Genomic DNA, 21,259 nt, shown 5'->3' on the forward strand with positions numbered 1-21,259 from the left:
ATATATTTCGTCATCCGTGACCGGTTGACGAGTCATAGCAGACGACTAACGTTTCCAATGTTTATTTGGTCACCATTTTTTTTTGCTTGTGAGAACTGTGGAATTATATATCTGAAACCAACATCTGTCGTACACGCTTTACTAGATCAAGCACTTGACTGCTTCTTAGTAGCTTTACACTAATACGTGAGGTACAGAAAGAGACATCGATGCTTGTGCTAACATGCGTATAGAAAGAGTCAACTCCTCGCTAATAAAAGATAGAAATAGTCAACAGTGGGGAAGCCTCTCTATAACACATGTACAATATCTTTATTTACTTTACACCTTGATCACAACTATTTAATAATCTCCATGTCGTCATTCGTGACCACTAGTTGAGTCATACTTCCTCTGCCCAAAAATAACCGTCGTTCTCGCTTCCTGAGCAATAACTTTGACGACTAATTTTATATAAAAATATATTAATATTTATGATACACAATTAATACCATTAGATAGATTTTTAAATCTATTTTCATAATAAATTTGTTTGGAAATACAAATGTTGCTCGTGTTTTCTACAAATCTAGTCAAACTTATGGCACGGAAACCCAAAACGACAATTAATTTGGGACGGAGGTAGTATATAGCAGAAAGAGTCAACTCATGTTTCCAATGTTTACTTGGTCAGCATTTTTTCGGGAGTTAACATAAATGAATGAATCGAGTGGAATGCTTCCGTACCAAGGCTGGGACAAACTTGGTAAACGCCTAAAGGGTAGCTACCGCACACGCTTTACTTTTGAGTTAATCTGGTGAAGCTTCTATATCTATCGGTACAAGACCAAACCGTCATCTGTCCTTCGTGCTTCACCAGTGAGGTCATCCCATAAGCTAGCCTGCAGCCTGCTATTGCCACAACATTAGCAAAATGTTATTTTTCTATTCTCCAGATCCCAGACTTTTTGATATGACATTGGCCCTTCATTAACGTCTTGCTGCATCGGATAGTGACTTTTTTTTGCATCTGATATGATATTGGCCCTTCATTAACGTTTGAATTTCTAAAAATTTAAAATTTGAATTTTTTAAACGACCTTGGATGGACAAATAGCAAAAACGAAAGTTGTAGATCTAAAAAAAGCACTGTGACCGTGATCCTGCTTCATCAACCATGTTGAAACAAAAATTTAGGTGCATGGCTAAAGAATCACCGCCGGTCTGTGTTACCAATATATGAAAGCTATCCTATCACAACCGGTTGAAGCTACGAACCTTATCCCTACCGACTGCAAAGCAGTCGGCAGTGATCGGCCAACAGTGATTGTATACTCTGTGATAGTGGCTTATATATGCTAATATGTCAAGTGTACGCTGTAATATTTGGGATGGTTAGTCATGCATTTAAAGATCACCTCAGCGAAGGCCACGGAGCAATAATGGAGATCATACCTGGAAGACATGCAAAAAGTCCAAAGTAGAAGAAGCGCAGACAAGAAGACATAAACAAACGGAACTAGACGAGTGCTGCACAGGAGCACCGGATAACTCCTGTGATGCCTCTTTTTACAAGCAACGGAGAAATGAAAAGGGCGGTACACAGAAATAGGCAAGACAAACACCAACAAAACATTGGTGGTTGCGACCAGGGAGGACTGGAGAAAAGGCTAGGACGATGAAGAAGCCTTTGCAAAAGCTTTTATTGGCACCGGAATAATCTGGCGATGGATAGAGAGGGCGGCGCCAAAGAAAGTTTTAGGTGCACCGGATTTATTCGGTGGTCACCGGAGAAAGGTCCAATGGTCGGCAATGGCTAGCTGATATGGCAGTCACCAGAATTCTCCTGGTAGGGTTAGGCTAGTTAGAAAACCGCTTTAGCTCTTGCATTAGGCTTAGTAAAAGAGGTTTGCATACCTCTGAAGCTTAGTGCTTGTGCGTGCACCATTATTGTACCCTAGCGGCTTCTAATCTTGCGATATCACAAGAACCACGTTTATATATGGTGCGGCCACCTCTGGTGTACTGAAGGAACGAGGCCCATGGTGTTTGAGCCGGAAGCTCGATATTGAAGATGGTAGGGAGCAGTCCACGATTGGCCATTTCGAAGACACTCTTGCGTGTGGGGATGGCCCGGGGACTATCCACGGAGTTATCCAACCAAGATCTTGGCCCGTGCGAGGGGCTCCAACGAGTACACTAGGGGAAGCACGAGCTTCTTGATACCTCGAGAATTAAGCACTACTCAGAGGCGGTCATAAGATAGACCCATGCTCCCCATAAGTCAGGAACCATGGCGCCGTGGCCGATCCTGTGAGACCTGAGCGACAAATTACCCACGCCACTAATCATACATTGGTGGCATGTGTTTAATTTCATGTCACTAATTAAGGCGTCTCCTTTGGCTGTTTTGACATAGTGCCTTAAAAACTACCGTATATTTGGACGGTGAGACTTCTCGTGTGTGTGGACTTTTGTCTTGCAAAATTTGTATTAAATTGAGCTTAAGTAGTAATACATCGTTGGAATTGGATGTGACCACGTATGATATTTCACTTCTGTTACTATATGCATGTAGTGGAACACATAGGTCGTGTGGCTCCATGGCCTACTTGGTCGATTAAGTTAACCTTCGCTGATGTACCAGTTGATAGTATAGTTTATGTAGCACCCGGTTTCAAGAACAAAACCAGATACACACCATATGTGAGCTCAGGAAGTTAAATCTCACATATAGCTACAAATAAAGGTAATATCAATAGACAATGCTTAAATACATTGCATATTAGTATAAAGAATGTAACCTCTGAGTATAGACAATGGAAAGACAACTCTGATCTTCAGGCGAAGACTCCAAATCCACAGGGACAACTGACTGGTTGATCACAAGCATAATTCCTCCAAACTCTAGCAATCTGGTACCCATCGGGGATTTTTCCATATATGTGCAAAATAAAGCAAGCGTAAGTACATGTCGTACTCAACAAATATGACATGGGGTTCATGAGGCTCAAAAGGTTGACACTGGTTCAACTGCGATTAGCTTTTAATGAGTCATCTTTTAGCAATTGGTTGGCATCAAATTTATCCACAAGCCCACGTAAACACATGATCAGGTAAACATGAATAATGAATAGCATAAACAATTAACCATTAGTGAGCATCTTCATCATCCATATCATTAGTGTTTATCATCTATTCCGTAAATGTTCCAAGGCCGCTCGTGACCATGAGCACGACTGGTATACCAGTTTTACACTCTGCAGAGGTTGTACACTTTTACTGTGAGCCGTGATTTACCCTTTCGCCCGAGGCGGCCAACCTCTTGACCCACTACCAAGGAAGGTCGGCAAGGTTCACTATAAAGCCTTTCAAAGGTTCGTCTAAGAAGTTAGGGCCTTAGATTCACTCGGCAAACAGATATAGGAACCCCCCTATCGAATGGCACAATTCGATCACGGCTATACACATAAGAGTAGAAGCTGTCCTGTACTCGATTTGGCAAGCCATTCTTACGCCAAGAAAGGCAACCACTAACAAGCTAGAAAATGTCCTCATACTGAGCTAAAGCCAGAGCCATATAGCCCTCACAGCTGTACTGTAAGTCTCGGATAAATCACTTACAGATAAGTCCTTAGAGAGAGGAATCTAGAGCACCATAAAATAGCCCAATGCCCTAGCCCCCTTGTTCCATGTTGCTAAAAAGCATCTTTTAGTGTTTCTTGCATATTACATTAGTCAAGTTATAAGATCATGGTTGAAGTTGAGCACTAGCATCATACTACCCAGTGCAATACCCCATAGGTAACAAGGCACAAGGTAACAAAGTACTAGGAAATCCTTAGTGGCAGTCAAGGTAGACACATGCAGTATGAATTAAGTGATTAAAGGTGTATAGGACAATAAGGAAGATCCCATGCTATACTTGCCTTAAACACCGATCCTTCGGTAAGCTTTAATCTTCAACGTTCTTTTTCTTCTCGATCACCACGTATATCTCACCGACTGGACGTAATCATAAAGCACCACACAAGCATCCATACAATCATACATGAAGCAAACAATAGATCTAAATTAGAACAGTACACCAAACATAAAATCAAGATGAAAAGTTTGTAAAACGAATCTATGTCTCGCTACGTACACACAGATGCAAAAACACGCTAATCGGGGCTATGGTTGAAAAGATACAACTACCGAAAGATTTACTTTACACACGAAAAAGAAAACTATAGGCTTCATTTATTTAATTATATAAAAGCTTATATAAATTGGATTAAATCAAATTTGGATTTGAGTTATAAAACTAAAGTAAAACAAATCATATTTTATTTATAAAACCCAGTTGCATAATTATTAATCAAGATATGATTTAAACCATGAAATTTTAGAAATAGTAATATGGTAACCACTGTTGCTAACACGTAGATCTCGTCGCTATGATTCTAACGCAACTTGAATGGGTCAAAACGGATCTAAAATGCAAAAGATATGATTTAAACAAGATTTCCTTTGATAAAATAATAGATTAAATCTAGTCACGAATTTTAAAAGTTGAAAACACATCTAACAGTAGTATAAACATGTAGGTTATGAAATTACGAACCTAGCGCAAGTTGAACGGATCAAATCGGAGTTAGAACGAAGAAACGGTAAGGATCCATTATTGATTGTAAGTGGTGTATTTCTATAGTATTGTTGGATTTGTTTTTCTATAAGAAAACGGCCATAAAACATATACGTGATGTCATGTGATGTCATCAAGCTAATTGGAACAACTAACTGGAGCAGGGAGCACGCACGGCGCACGGCAACAACTGATGATCGTATAGGAGCTCAACAAAGCTAGAAAGGTGCAGGTCAAGGAGGGAAAACTAACCGGAGGCGTGCAGGCGTGCAGAGGTCCTCACCGATGCCAGATGAGGAACAGCGATGTCGGCGTTGAAGCAGACAGCGGCGAGATCGGGTTTCACAAGCGGCTCCTCCAACTGATCGGAGATGCTGCATCAATATGATCTAGTGATTGGGTTAACAAGGAAACAGAGACTTCAAAGAGGAGCAGGTACGTACTGCGATCATATCAGACTGTTCCATGAGCGGTGACATACGTGATCTGCATTGCTGCCTAGTTCGTTACGGCCAGTTGATGATTATTGTTCATGGATCTCAGTATTTTCTGGCGTTGACGGATGAGACCATGATGGCCACAGGGAGCGTAGGGTTCCGGTGGACTGCAGTGCTTGGCCAGTGGATACGTATGCCGATAGCGTACGTGGCTTTCCAGTCATGCATGACGGCTTGCATGCTTCTGCTCGGTACAGGCAACAACAGATGGTAGATCGGCAGGCCTGGCATAGCAACGTACTGAAACGATGCATGGTGTGCATGCACTGCCGGAGATGAAGTTGATGGCAACAGATGGATCTCCCCATGATGACGTAGGCACGGCCGGCGGCGGTCGATGGCAATAGCGCGCAGGGGTGGGCTAGACTTGTTGCACAAAGGAGATGATGACCGGGCTGGGCAGCGCGGCGGCAACGGCGACGATGAGGGATGGAGGGAAAAATATAATTTACTACACGAGGGATTTCCTAAACTAGGGGCTCCCCATACGGTAGTTTTGATGTGCTTTACCAAAGGGGTTGGTAGATATATATAGGGAGAAAAACTTCCCACATCCCCGTCAACTAGCGATATGGTATTAATTGACGTTGCACCATCCGCCTGCACTAATAGGCCTAAATAAACATTAAAGCTCATTAGTAAATAAATGTATGGGCCTTTGAGATTTACTAGGATTATTGCACATGGCTTTGAGTGTTGGGAAAAACGAAAGATTTATTATTTTCGGAATTAATTAATTTGATGGATAAAATAATTCTAGAAAGTCCATAATTAATATTTAAGCCACGAAAAATACTCCGAGACCTCCGAAAATTTGGAGAAAATACTCAGAGACACTTTGGAACATGATGAACCCAAATAAAGTATTTGGAGCTCATAAAAAGATTGTTGGGAACTTGGAACATAAAGATTAAGGTGAAGGAGGTAGGAATTAAATTCCAGAAAGAAGCTGAAAAATTCCTAGATATAGATATTCGTCTACAAAACAAAACTTGACTCTCAAGGGAATATAGAGAGATATAAAGCGCGACTTGTGGAAAAAGGCTTTATGCAAAGAGAAGGGATTGATTACAATGAGACCTTTTCTCCAGTCTCATATAAAGATTCCTTCAGAATCATAATGGCATTAATTGCACATTGCGATTTAGAATTACATCAGATGGATGTAGAGACAACATTTCTCAACGGGGACTTATAGGAAAATGTTTACATGGCACAACCGAAAGGTTTTGTCATGAAAGGAAAAGAACGAATGGGATGCCGCCTAAAGAAATCCATTTATGGATTAAAACAAGCTTCAAGACAGTGGTACTTGAAGTTTGATCAGACAATAAAGAATTTTGGGTTTTAAAGAGAATGTAGAGGACAATTGTGTCTATGCAAAGTTTAAGAATGGGAAGTTTATCTTCCTTGTCCTGTATGTAGATGATATCTTACTTGCTAGTAGTGATGTCAGTCTACTACAGAAGACAAAGAAGTTTTGTCGTCAAAACTTGATATGAAAGATCTTGGTGAAGTCTCGTTCGTTCTAGGGATATTAGGACTGTCACAAAAGGCATACATAGAAAGAATCTTAAAGAAATTCAGTATGCACAAATGTAGTCCCTCATCTGCTCCTATAGTCAAGGGCGATAGATATGGGGATTTAAAATGCCCTAGGAACCAATATGAGCTCAATCAAATGAAAGTGGTTCTATATGCTTCAGCTGTCGGAAGCTAACAATATGCTCATGTATGTACGCGCCCTGACTTGGCATTTATTACCGGGTTACTTGGCAGATTCCAGAGCAATCCTGGAACAAAACACTAGAAATTGGTAAAGAAAGTCTTGCATTATTTGCAAGGAACGAAAGGCCTCATGATGATGTATAGAAGATCTGATTCACTCCACATAGTGGGAAATTCAGATTCTGATTATGCGAGAGATGATAGAAAATCCACGACGGGATAGTATTCACTCTCGAAAATGAGAGCTATTTCATAGAAAAGCTCAAATGCAAACCGTCACTACATCGTCCACAATGTATGACAGTTTGTGGCGTGATATGAGGCAACGGGGCAGGTGAACTGACTAAAGAAGTTCATACCCGGTTTGAAGGTGGTTGATGACATCTATAGACCACTTAAGTTACACTGTGATTATAGTCTGGCAGTACAGTATGCTCACAACATAAGTCAAGTAATGCTGCCAAACACATTGACATAGAGTATTATGTTGTGACAGATAAAGTCTGGGATCAAGTCATAAGTCTTGAGCATATAAGGACAGAAAAGATGCTCGTGGATCCGCTTATAAAAGGCTTACCACCCAACGTGTTCAGAGAACATGTAGCTAGCATGGGTTTAAGGGAAAGCCTAAAATTTCTGGACAAAAGAAGGCCTAAAGATAAGTATCTATTTCAGAACAGAGTAGTGTGTTGTAGCTGTTAAATCTATCGGCAATGGATCGTGACGATGAGACATGCTCTATGCGCTAATCTGTAATGCAATGAACAAAAGTAAATAATATGAAATTGAAAGATGGAATGAGATCAAGGGGGAGAATGTTAGTTGATCTCCACCAATAAGCCCAACGGCCTATTGGGCCTTTGCCTCTGCGCCCTGATCGGGGGCGCCCAACCCTAATAGGTTGGTGGGCCCCTGTCACACAACACATATAAAGATAGGTGGGGATCACGGCTTCAGAAACAAGGTTGGTCTGAGCCGCCATGATCCCACTGATAGAAACCCTAATCCGATCTACAGTGTGATGCCAGCGACGGGATGCCCCACCACACCGTCGTCGCCTCTGCAGGGTCTCCACCGGTCCACTGGATCGCCACCTCGCTTCCTCACCACCGTGCCGAGCACCGGCGTCCGCGAGGTGGCATCTAGGGCGAACTTGGCGTCTACGTTGCTGCGGCCCAACTACGCTAAGGCGAGGAGCCTTACCCGGATCTACGGTTACACTGAAAGGTACACCACGATCCTAACATTTCATTGTATCTCTCTCTCTCCTCCATTATTTTTCTCCGCCTTATCTCTTGCCGTGCTCTGGTGTGCTGTGTGCTGGTACTCCTCATCTCATCTCTCCTCCATTATCTCTCTCCGAAGTCTCTCTCTCTCACCTTTCTTTCCTTCCTTCCTCTTTCTCCTTCACGCAGCCATGGAGGAGAAGACACAACGCGGCTCCACATGCGTGCCACACGCAACTCCAGGCGAGCGCGGCTAGAGGGGTGTGAGCGGACGGCACCGTTGCCTGCAGCAGCATCGCGGCTGCATGGGCTGGTGTGAGCGCGGCGTGGCGCGAGCAACTTTGGCTGGCGCGACGAACGGAGCGGCTGCGCGGGCTGGTGCGCGCACGGCGTGGCGCGAGCAACTCCGACTGGCACGACGGCGCAGGATGGAGCGGCTGCGCGGAGTGGTGCGCGTGCGGCGTGGCGCGAGCAACTCCGGCATGCACAATGCAGCGCGGCCACATAGCGCGGCAACGAAGAGCTGGGTGGCACGGTTGAGTAACGACGTCTCGACGAGCCACCGACCGCGTGGCAACGCCATGCTGGCCGGCAGCAGCTCCTGCTTTTTTTTTTTTTGTGCGCGAAAGTCATCTTCAAAGTCGGGTTGCATAAGCTGACCGGCACTGCAAATACATTCAGGGTAGCGGTGGGTCTGGGACAACCGTCCTTGGAGATTTTTTTTTCGGATCGGTTTACATAACACAACCTATTCTAGAAATATATTTCTATAGACGTTAATAATCGGACACTGGAAATGAACTATTTTTACAATCGATGCCAAAGTATTGGTTTTTGCAGCCACTTCTGAAAACCATATTTGATCGTGAGTAAAAATTATTTTTGTACTAGTGATTGTTCATGTAACTTATAACACAATATGCTCCTTAATTAATTTCCCTATGTGTATAATGTGTGTGTATATATGAAAGCGCACCCAATAGAAGGGGGGGGGGGGGGGGGTATGAAGTGTTCCCTCGATTTGTTGGCTCCTGTTATTTTACCTTTCTACGTGGTATCATGAGCCCCCTGCCGATCAACTCCTACGCCACTGTCAATGTCCAGAACTGGATGCCGATCCCCCTGAGCTCTAGCATCACATCTACTCCAAGTCGGTGCAGTTCATCCACTCCCATGCGCACCAAGTTTGGGCTTCTCCATCTGGTTGAGTCCTGTGTGTGTATAATTGGATCTACCACCAGAGCATCACCAACATCTTGCTACACCTTACCGTGGAGCACGCACTACTGGAAACGCGTGCTTTGCCGAGGGCCTGAGGATTTGCCGAGGGCCAAATCTCGGGCACTCGGCAAAGACACTCTTTGCCGAGGGCCAGCCACAGGAGCCCTCGGCAAAGAACGGCCCTCGGCAAAGAGGCCTTTGCCGAGGGTATGGCCCTCGGCAAAGACAGGCCCACGGCAAATCAAATCTTTGCCGAGGGCCGCGGCCCTCGGCAAAGATGCCCTCGGCAAATTAGGCCCGTTGGGTCACGGCGGCCATTTCCCGTCAAGCTTTGCCGAGGGCCACCCGTTAGGCCCTCGGCAAAGGTTTTTTTTTTTCTGTGCAACCAGGTTATTCGGCAATTTTTTTTTAAGTCTTTGCTGAGGGCCCTAGACCAGGCCCTCGGCAAAGATTTTTTTAAAACCAGTTTTTTGGCCAAATTTTTTTTATAAATCGCCTTTGCCGAGGGCCCGAGGCTAGGCCCTCGGCAAAGATTTTTTTAAAAAAATTCTTTGCCGAGGGCCACGGGCCAGGCCCTCGGCAATTTTTTTTTGGTTTTTTTAGCCCAGTTTTTTTGTGGTGCTACAATACATTGTTTTGAACTCAATTTTAAAATTTAGGCCAATTTTGATTTTGTTTTGTATATTTACTTAATTTATTTCGATTCTTTGATTTTTTTCGAATATGTCAAATTTGAACTGCAGGTGCATGGAATATTGCAATGTAGTGTTTCGAAAAATATTATTCATGTTAATTGGTGCATGTTGAGTCCCTATCCACGACCTCGCATCAAATTTTCACGCATCTTGTTCACGTAACATGACGACCGACTTGCCGGAAAAGTGTTTTAAAATTATATAAAATCCATACGAAGTCCGAAAATCACGAAACTTGGCGAGATGTCATGTTATCGCATGTGTAGGCTGTGGTAAAAAATTGAGAAGGCTTCGAGCGAGTTGCGACATCGGATGCCTGAAACCCAGACATCTCCACATGTGATCACCCCGTGCCTCCACCACCGTCGCCGCGCGCCCGCTGCCGCGCGCCCCACCGCCCTGCGCTCGGCCGCCCAGCTCACCCCGGCGCCCCACCAGCGCGCCCCGCCGCCCCACCACGCCTAGTGGCGGCCGAGGTCGCGCCCTGCCTCCGTTCCCCGTCTCCGTCGAGCAAGGGGAGGTCGACCGCCCCGGTCGACCCTCCGGCGGCTCCCCCTCGCCGGCCTTCCCGCCCCGACCCTAGCCCCTAGAGGGTGAAGTTGGAGGAAGAAGAGAAGGAGAAGAGAAGGAGGAAGGGGAAGAAAAGGAGAAGAAGAGGAGAAGGAGGAAGGGGAAGAGAAGGAGAAGAAGGGAAAAAGGAGAGAAGAAAGGGAAGAGGGGGAGAGGAGTACTCCAACGCCGCTCGACCTCGCCGGAGAAGAAAGTGACCCCCGCACCGCGACGCCCGACTCCACCGCAACCCTAGGTAAAACTCTCGTTGTCGGCCTTCGTGCCGTATGTGGTTGTGTGGGCCTTCGTGCTGTAAGTTGATATGAGGGCCTTTGTGCCGTTGTGGTTGTCAGCCTTCGTGCCGTTGTGAATGTCGACCATCGTGTCATTTTTTTTGCAGGTTTTGGAAACCTCCCCATGCAGGGGAGGTGCTGCCGAAATTTTGAACAAAAAATAACCTATTGTCTTTTTATGCAGGAGAAGAGTACGTCGGAGGGGACCCGGAGGACCCCGATCGTCTTCGTCGACGTCACGGTTCTGCCTGCACTGCGTCGCCTCGCCACTACGTCAAGTCGCCACTGCCCCGCTTGCCTTACTTCACTGACACCCTAGGTATAAATAACCTATTTTTGCGTATGTCTGTCGTAGCCCGCGCGTAACCCAGTTAGGCATCTCCCGTCCGAAAGAGATACGGTCGTAGGTATGCGGATCTTTGTGTATCTGCGAGCATATCTGTTTCGGATTGTCCACGTTTTTTGGATAGCCCGTGGATGCGTAGATCGGTTAGTTTCTATGGTCCGCTACGGTCCGAGAAGGAGTTTCGGCAACACCTCCCTATTGTTCTCCGAATACACACTCTCCCTTGCAGGACGTGTATCAGGAGAACAGCGGGGAGGTGCTACCGAAATTCTGTCTCGGAGAGGAGCGGAGCATGGAAACTGACCTCATCTATGCATCCGCGGGTAGGATTAGGACCTATACTCACTTATTAGACAGTAGGAACACCGCGTAGATGCAATTGGTGGTCACAATACTCTATGCTATAAATGTTAAAGGATGGAGGACCGTCAGTGGATGTACACGGGCTGGAGAAGCAGGAGTGACTACGACTTTGAATGGGTGAAGGGGACAGATGGTTTCTTGAAACATGCATTTGGCCCAGGAGCAGGAGGACATTCTCTAGTTTGGTGTCCCTGCAGCAAATGTGACAATAGGAGAAAAGTAGACAAGAAGACCATGGGTAGACATCTTGTGTTCAATGGTTATACGCCTGGCTACCAGCAGTGGATCTATCATGGTGAAGCAGATCGTATAAGAGCGGAGGTGGTGAGAGCACGCCTCGAGGCTTTTGATGATGATGCCGGGGTAGCAGACATGCTAGATGACGCCCACCAAGCTCACTTCGCTGAACGACGTGAGAAGGAGGAGATGGAGGAATCCGCAAAGGACTTCTACAAAATGTTGGACTCGGCACAAAAACCCCTTCACGAGCATACAATGATTTCTCAGCTAGATGCGATTGGACGTGTAATGGGGTTGAAGTCCGAGTTAAACCTAAGTCGAGAAGGCTTCGATAAGATGTTGGCCGTGTTTGGCACCATGCTACCGGAGAAGCACACTTTGCCGACGAACTTGTATGAGGTAGAGACACTCCTTCGTATGCTTAAGATGCCGTATGACAAGATACATGTTTGTCCGAAGGGGTGCATCCTATTTAGGAAAGAACACAATGATGCAAATTACTGTCTGAAGTGTAAATCCTCTAGGTACATGGAGGTAGACTCTGGTGATGGTCAGAAGAAGCAGCTTCTGATCCCCACGAGAGTGCTACATCACCTTCCTTTCCTACCGAGGATCCAATGGCTATTCATGACTGAGGAATCCACGAAACAGATGACATGGCACAAAGATGGCAAACGGTACAATCCTGGGAAGATGGTACATCCGTCTGATGCTGAAGCATGGACGTATTTCAATGACAAACATCATGACAAAGTAGCTGAGGCTCATAATGTATGTGTTGCGCTGGCAACAGATGGGTTCAATCCTTATGGAATGATGGCTGCCCCATACACATGCTGGCCCATTTTTGTTATCCCCCTCAATCTCCCTCCCGGCATCTCCTTTCAACGGCATAATGTATTCTTGTCGTTGATAATTCCTGGACACCCGGGGAGTAATATGGTTGTGTTCATGGAGCCTGTGATTGATGAATTGATCCATGCTTGGGAGAAGGGGGTATGGACATACGATCGAGCTACAAAGACAAGCTTCAAAATGCACGTTTCGTACCACTACTCCCTGCATGACTTCCTGGCGTATGGGTTATTCGCCGCCTGGTGTGTTCACGGGAAGTTCCCATGCCCAGTATGCAAGGAAGCCATGAGGTTCATTTGGTTGAAGAAGGGTGGCAAGTATTCGTCGTTCGACCAGCATCGTCAGTTCCTCCCTCTAAACCATGAATTTAGAGAAGACATCAAGAGCTTTACGAAAGGTGTCAAAGTGACAGACCCTAAACCGCACTTGAGGACTGGTGCCGAGGTTCGTGTTCAGATAGATGCTCTCATGCCCAATGAAGAAGGTGGTTTTGTGGGATATGGTGAGGAACATATGTGGACTCATAAATCCGGTTTGACGAGGCTCCCCTATTTCGATGACCTTCTTCTGCCACATAACATTGATGTAATGCACACTGAAAAGAATATCGCTGAGGCACTTTGGGGAACTCTCATGGACACTAACAAGTCTAAGGACAACGTTAAGGCTAGAGTGGACCTAGCGATATTGTGTAATAGACCGAATCAAGCGATGCAACCTCCTAGTGGCCGAAACAAGAACTGGAAAAGGCCTAAGGTCAATTTCGTCTTGCAAATCGATCAAAGGAGGGAGGTACTAAAATGGATGCAGATGTTAATGTTTCCAAATGGATATGCAGCGAATCTTAGCAGGGGAGTGAACTTAGGCACTCTACGAGTCAACGGGATGAAGAGTCATGACTACCACATATGGATTGAGTGGCTTCTTCCAGCGATGGTCCGAGGCTATGTCCCTGAGCATGTCTGGCAAGTGCTGGCAGAGTTGATCTTTTTCTTCCACCAGCTTTGTGCCAAGGAGATATCTCGGACCGTCGCTCAGGACTTGGAAAAAGCGGCACCTGTGTTGCTCTGTAAGCTGGAGAAGATCTTTCCACCCGGCTTCTTCTTGCCGATGCAACATCTGATTGTGCACCTCCCGTCTGAGGCACGTTTGGGGGGGCCCGTGCAGGCCCGTTGGTGCTATCCAATCGAGAGATGTCTAAAGACTCTTCACAAAAAATGTACAAATAAAGCCAGAATTGAGGCTTCCATTGTAGAGGCATGCCTTCGGGAGGAGGTGGCAAACTTCACAACGCTATACTACAAGCCGAACCTTCCTAGCAATCATAATCCACCCTCTCGTTACAATACTGGCGAAAATGAATCGACCCTGAGCCTTTTCCAAGGTCAACTCGGCAGCGCAAGTGGATCAACCCCAAAGCTATTGGGAAATGAAGAGTGGCGCAGTATCATGCTATATGTGTTGAATAACCTTACCGAGGTGCAGCCATTCATCAAGTAAGTTCTCAACGAACTTGTTTCAATATGCCATCACTATTCTACATCCAACCCCATTGATTCTCGTTCGGACAGGGAATTTGTTCGTGAATTCTGGCATCAATCAAGGGATCCTACCTCGCATGAACAAGACACCCTTGTTTCGTGGGGTGTGGGAGCGGGGAGGCCTGATTTCATTTCTTGGTTCAAACAAAAGGTAATGTCCAATTTAGCTCGTACGTTCGATCGTCCAAGGTGATCATACGTTTGATTAATATAACGATCTATCATGATTCACCTTATAGGCCCAGACCGATTCGTCCATGAGCGACGAGTTGAAACAGGTTGCAAACGGCTGTGATGTTAGGGTGAAGTCATTTACCGGCTATGACATGAACGGATATCGCTTCTACACAACAAGTTACGAGCAGATTCGGCCCAAACGAAAAACCACAAATAGCGGAGTTTGTACGCCCGGCACTGATGGCCTCGACTATCATGGTAGAGTTGAGGAAATCTATGAACTCTCATTTCATGGAGACGAACCTCTTAAACCTGTCATGTTCAAATGCCACTGGTTTAATCCTCGATCAACGAGACGAACTGCTCATCTTGGGCTAGTGGAGATTCGAGAAGATTCCATCTATCCTGGAAAAGATGTCTACATTGTGGCTCAACAGGCCGTGCAGGTGTATTATACTCGATACGCCAACCAAGACAAAGAGGATCTTAAGGGTTGGGCTATTGTGCACCAGGTATCTCCACATGGTAAACTACCTGCCCCAAACGATGATGATTACAACTTCAACGCAAACACATATGATGGTCAGTTCTATCAAGAAGATGGGCTACCAGGCACGTTTGAGGTAGTCTTACCCAAAGCAATCGAAATGGAAGTAGACAACGAAACGGTTGATGACGAGGTCGATGGAGATGTGGTGGTAAATGACAAGGACATAGCAATGCTTGAGCGATTACTTCTAGGCAATGACGACGATGACAACATAGAACCTTCGGATAGTGTTGCCCATTTGGACAATTTTGACAGTGATGATGAGACCTATGATCCCAATCATGAAGATTATTCCTAATACATGTAATACTATGGTTTTTTAATTTGTGTTTTGTTTATATATTTTGAATCTATTTCTAATATATGTACTAATTAGTCTTGTTCATTCTTTGTGATTGCAGGTGATTGGACAACGATGGCGAGCAGACGTCCACGCCGTGACACGCCCTCGGTTTATGGGAGAGACTGCCCTCTCCTTCGAGGTGAGGGGTCGTCATCTGGGGTAGCATCCGCAGGAGGTGACGAGAGGAGGACCAGGGGTAGCTGCCGTAGGAGGCAACAGTCTCCTCCCTTGACACGTGATGAGGTGCTGGAGGAGGTGCACGTGACGGCCATGGCCTCGTCCTCGTCGAAGGACGAGAGGGGTTAGCAGATGGGCGAGGGAGACGAGGCGCTCGAGGGCGAGGGAGGCGAGGCGCTCGAGGGTGAGGGAGAGGGTACCGCTACCCAGACTCTCTACGAGCGAGGTCCTGCGAGCCTCCCTCCGGTTCCGCTTCCTCACAACCGCTCAGTGATTCGGCCTATGGCAAAGAGGTAAGTAACTATGGATGTTATCACAACTACTTCATAAGATATGTTGGAAATCTTAAGAGAAACTGATAAATTTTCTTAATCACTTGTGCAGGGCCTGGTTGGTTTTGTCGGGTACTCCAGCACGCACCCCCGCGAGCATCCTTGGTGTTTTGTGCAGGAAATGGTACCCCGGCATTGTGCAACTGTCCGAAGAGCCGGTGGTGCGGGAGCCGACCTCCAAGTGGGACAGGTACGCGCTGGTCACGGATGACACTTACCGCAACAAGCAGGAGCGAGTATTGGTGGAGTTTTGGGTAAGTCTCTCTCGCACAACATTGCTTAATACATCGCATTCATTGGTTAAATCTTTTATTGAAATAATGAATGGATACATCGGTTTTGTATGCAGAAATATTTCAAGGCCGAAGAAGGACTTGAGGCCCAGGCGGATCGGGCGGCTGCCGCAGCTTGTAGGAAGTATGTCACTGAGATGCATCACCATGGGCGCGTCTAGGCCCACATAGACTACTACAGGTCGGTACTTAGGCAGTCCCTCCCCAAGCCTCAAGCAAGACGGATTACGCTGACCCGGGACCAGTACCTTGAGGTAGGCGAATAACATTCATAATGATTCATTTTGATATTAAGTAGGTTCAATTTCATCTTCTTATATGTCAAATACTCGATGACTTGTAGGTGATTCCCTGGTGGTGCCGATCATATCCCGAGTGCTGGGCCATGATCGTGGACAAGTGGTTATCACAGGACTTTGTTGACACGCACGAGAGGCAGCGAGAACAGCGTCTGATGAGGCAAGGTCCAACTCACCATCAAGGCAGCCGTAGCCTCCCCAGATACAAACAAGCATACGTAAGTGATTTCTTTCATTTATTTTGACGCTCAATTCTGCTTGATTTCTCACCATCTTCCCGTCTTTCTCGTAGGAGGCTGCGCACCCGGGCGAGGAGGTCTTGGAGTTCTCTGCGTGGGCTGTGTCCCACATGGGCAGGGCGTCGTCCTCTGTCTCCTTCGACCCGGCTGCCCCACCCCAGGTGTACTCCGACCCGAACGTGTACACTAAAGTCCAAGAGTACACGTCAACGGTAAGGCAGATCTATGGGGAAGATTACAATGTGCGCACTGAGCCCATTGATGCAGAGGCAATCATGAGGCTCGGAGGAGGCAAGAAGCACGAGCGGCTGTGGATTGCAGACGGCGCCATCGACTCCACCACTGTTCCCTCCCTTGACGCTATCCGAGCATGGAGCACGAGCTCCAGCCAGCCCATACGTCCACGGCCTTCTCCAGCACTACAGTAGGTCCAAGCACTCTAGGTAAATCCTGTTTTACTCATCGTACGTAGATATTTACACATCTAAATTAGATTTGCATTACTGATACATTGGAGTGAAATATTGCAGGCCGAGCTGCAAGAAACAAAAAGGCAAAGTCAAGAGCAGAACGCGGAGCTGCCGCACAGCTGCAGGCCCAGAAGGTCGCATTCGAGGCCGCGCAGAAGCAGATGGCGGAGATGATGGTGATCATGCAAAGTCTTGGGCAAGCATCGGGTGTACCTGTGTAGTTTTCAGCTCCTCCACCTCCTACTCCTGCAGCTACTCCTGTAAGTATGAAAGTTCACTTTTCGCTTGTGCTTTGCATGTATGTCAGCCTTCGTGCCGTTGTGGATGTCGGCGTTCGTGCCGTTGTGGATGTCAGCGTTCGTGCCGTCGTTTCTTGCAGGTTTTGGAAACCTCCCCGTGCAGGGGAGGTGCTGCCGAAATTTTCAATTGAGTCTAATCTTTTTGTATTCCTACAATACTAGATGCAATCTCTAAGTTCCAAAACTATTTTCCTGGATTACTCATACATGCAATCTCTGCTCCTTTGTGCAGCTTCCGTCCGCGGGTTCCAATCAACCCGCTAGTGCGTCACCGGGTGATCCTGCTTTTCCTTCACCATCGTCTCATAGGCTAGCTTGATGAGGACTCGTGCTAGGTGATGTGGTTGGACTTTAGCGTGATTTGTGATTTATGGTTATGACTTGTGCTTGGATTTCATTAACTTGTCGTAATAAACATGTGAATGTTGATGAACATGTGACTTGTCGTTGTAATATATTGTGATTTGTGGTTCACAATTATGGTTGTGATATATTGTGAGAAAATGGGTTCTGTGTGATATATAGATGTATATACATGAAATGCTTGTGTCGATGGAATGCAAAAAACAAAAAAAAAATTCTGCCTCTTTGCCTAGGGCAATGACCAAGGCCCTCGGCAAAGAAGGGTCCTTTGCCGAGGGCCCAAGCAATAGCCCTCGGCAAAGATTTTTTTTGGAAAAAAATCCTGACAATTTCTTTGCCGAGGGCCAGGGAGCAGGCCCTCGGCAAAAGGTTAAAAAAAATTCAAAAAAAACCATTTCTTTGCCGAGGGCCGGCCCTCGGCAAAGAATTTTTAAAAAATCCTGAAAATTTCTTTGCCGAGGGCCAGGGAGGAGGCTCTCGGCAAAGGGTTAAAAAAAATCAAAAAAACCATTTCTTTGCCGAGGGCCGGCCCTCGGCAAAGAATTTTTAAAAAATCCTAAAAATTTCTTTGCCGAGGGCCAGGGAGGAGGCCCTCGGCAAAGGTTTTAAAAAAAATAAAAAAATTTATTTGCCGACTTTGCCGAGGGCCGGCCCTCGGCAAAGAATTTTTAAAAAATCCTGAAAATTTCTTTGCCGAGGGCCAGGGAGGAGGCCCTCGGCAAAGGTTTTTAAAAAAAATAAAAAAATTTATTTGCCGAGGGTCGGCCCTCGGCAAACAAATTAAAAAAAAAACCATTTCTTTGCCGAGGGTCGGCCCTCGGCAAAGAAACCGCCAACGGCGCCGGTGCCTGACGGTTTCTTTTATCGAAATAATGAATGGATACATCGGTTTTGTATGCAGAAATATTTCAAGGCCAAAGAAGGACTTGAGGCCCAGGCGGATCGGGCGGCTGCCGCAGCTTGTAGGAAGTATGTCACCGAGATGCATCACCATGGGCGCGTCCAGGCCCACATAGACTACTACAGGTCGGTACTTACGCAGTCCCTCCCCAAGCCTCAAGCAAGACGGATTACGCTGACCCGGGACCAGTACCTTGAGGTAGGCGAATAACATTCATAATGATTCGTTTTGATATTAAGTAGGTTCAATTTCATCTTCTTATATGTCAAATACTCGATGACTTGTAGGTGATTCCCTGGTGGTGCCGATCATATCCCGAGTGCTGGGCCATGATCGTGGACAAGTGGTTATCACAGGACTTTGTTGACACGCACGAGAGGCAGCGAGAACAGCGTCTGATGAGGCAAGGTCCAACTCACCATCAAGGCAGCCGTAGCCTCCCCAGATACAAACAAGCATACGTAAGTGATTTCTTTCATTTATTTTGACACTCAATTCTGCTTGATTTCTCACCATCTTCCCGTCTTTCTCGTAGGAGGCTGCGCACCCGGGCGAGGAGGTCTTGGAGTTCTCTGCGTGGGCTGTGTCCCACATGGGCAGGGCGTCGTCCTCTGTCTCCTTCGACCCGGCTGCCCCACCCCAGGTGTACTCCGACCCGAACGTGTACACTAAAGTCCAAGAGTACACGTCAACGGTAAGGCAGATCTATGGGGAAGATTACAATGTGCGCACTGAGCCCATTGATGCAGAGGCAATCATGAGGCTCGGAGGAGGCAAGAAGCACGAGCGGCTGTGGATTGCAGACGGCGCCATCGACTCTACCACTGTTCCCTCCCTCGACGCTATCCGAGCATGGAGCACGAGCTCCAGCCAGCCCATACGTCCATGGCCTTCTCCAGCACTACAGTAGGTCCAAGCACTCCAGGTAAATCCTGTTTTACTCATCGTACGTAGATATTTACCCATCTAAATTAGATTTGCATTACTGATACATTGGAGTGAAATATTGCAGGCCGAGCTGCAAGAAACAAAAAGGCAAAGTCAAGAGCAGAACGCGGAGCTGCCGCACAGCTGCAGGCCCAGAAGGTCGCATTCGAGGCCGCGCAGAAGCAGATGGCGGAGATGATGGTGATCATGCAAAGTCTTGGGCAAGCATCGGGTGTACCTGTGTAGTTTTCAGCTCCTCCACCTCCTACTCCTGCAGCTACTCCTGTAAGTATGAAAGTTCACTTTTCGCTTGTGCTTTGCATGTATGTCAGCCTTCGTGCCGTTGTGGATGTCGGTGTTCGTGCCGTTGTGGATGTCAGCGTTCGTGCCGTCGTTTCTTGCAGGTTTTGGAAACCTCCCCGTGCAGGGGAGGTGCTGCCGAAATTTTCAATTGAGTCTAATCTTTTTGTATTCCTACAATACTAGATGCAATCTCTAAGTTCCAAAACTATTTTCCTAGATTACTCATACATGCAATCTCTGCTCCTTTGTGCAGCTTCCGTCCGCGGGTTCCAATCAACCCGCTAGTGCGTCACCGGGTGATCCTGCTTTTCCTTCACCATCGTCTCATAGGCTAGCTTGATGAGGACTCGTGCTAGGTGATGTGGTTGGACTTTAGCGTGATTTGTGATTTATGGTTGTGACTTGTGCTTGGATTTCATTAACTTGTCGTAATAAATATGTGAATGTTGATGAACATGTGACTTGTCGTTGTAATATATTGTGATTTGTGGTTCACAATTATGGTTGTGATATATTGTGAGAAAATGGGTTCTGTGTGATATATAGATGTATATATATATGAAATGCTTGTGTCGATGGAATGCAAAAAACAAAAAAAATTTTCTGCCTCTTTGCCGAGGGCAATGACCAAGGCCCTCGGCAAAGAAGGGTCCTTTGCCGAGGGCCCAAGCAATAGCCCTCGGCAAATATTTTTTTTGGAAAAAAATCCTGACAATTTCTTTGCCGAGGGCCAGGGAGCAGGCCCTCGGCAAAAGGTTAAAAAAAATTCAAAAAAACCATTTCTTTGCCGAGGGCCGGCCCTCGGCAAAGAATTTTTAAAAAATCCTGAAAATTTCTTTGCCGAGGGCCAGGGAGGAGGCCCTCGGCAAAGGTTTAAAAAAAAATAAAAAAATTTATTTGCCGACTTTGCCGAGGGCCGGCCCTCGGCAAAGAATTTTTAAAAAATCCTGAAAATTTCTTTGCCGAGGGCCAGGGAGGAGGCCCTCGGCAAAGGTTTTTAAAAAAAAATAAAAAAATTTATTTGCCGAGGGTCGGCCCTCGGCAAACAAATTCAAAAAAAAACCATTTCTTTGCCGAGGGTCGGCCCTCGGCAAAGAAACCGCCAACGGCGCCGGTGCCTGACGGTTTCTTTTCTTTGCCGAGGGCCGTCCTGGCCCTCGGCAAAGGCTTTGCCGAGTGCCCGATAAAGGGCCCTCGGCAAAGACCCCTTCACCGTCTAAAAATTCCCCGAGGGGTCTTTGCCGAGGGCAGCCCTCGGCAAAGCCTTTGCCGAGGGTTTCTGGGCCTTTGCCGAGGGCTAGAGGCCCTCGGCAAAGCATGCACCTCCAGTAGTGACGAAAAGATGGCGTTTGGCATTTGGACAACCGTCGAGGGCTTCTTCCAGGCCAACAAGCAGTTGCGTGCCATCATCCTGCACCACGAGTTC

This window comes from Miscanthus floridulus, chromosome 8, assembly GCF_019320115.1.
Source record: "Miscanthus floridulus cultivar M001 chromosome 8, ASM1932011v1, whole genome shotgun sequence".
Lineage (NCBI taxonomy): Eukaryota > Viridiplantae > Streptophyta > Magnoliopsida > Poales > Poaceae > Miscanthus > Miscanthus floridulus.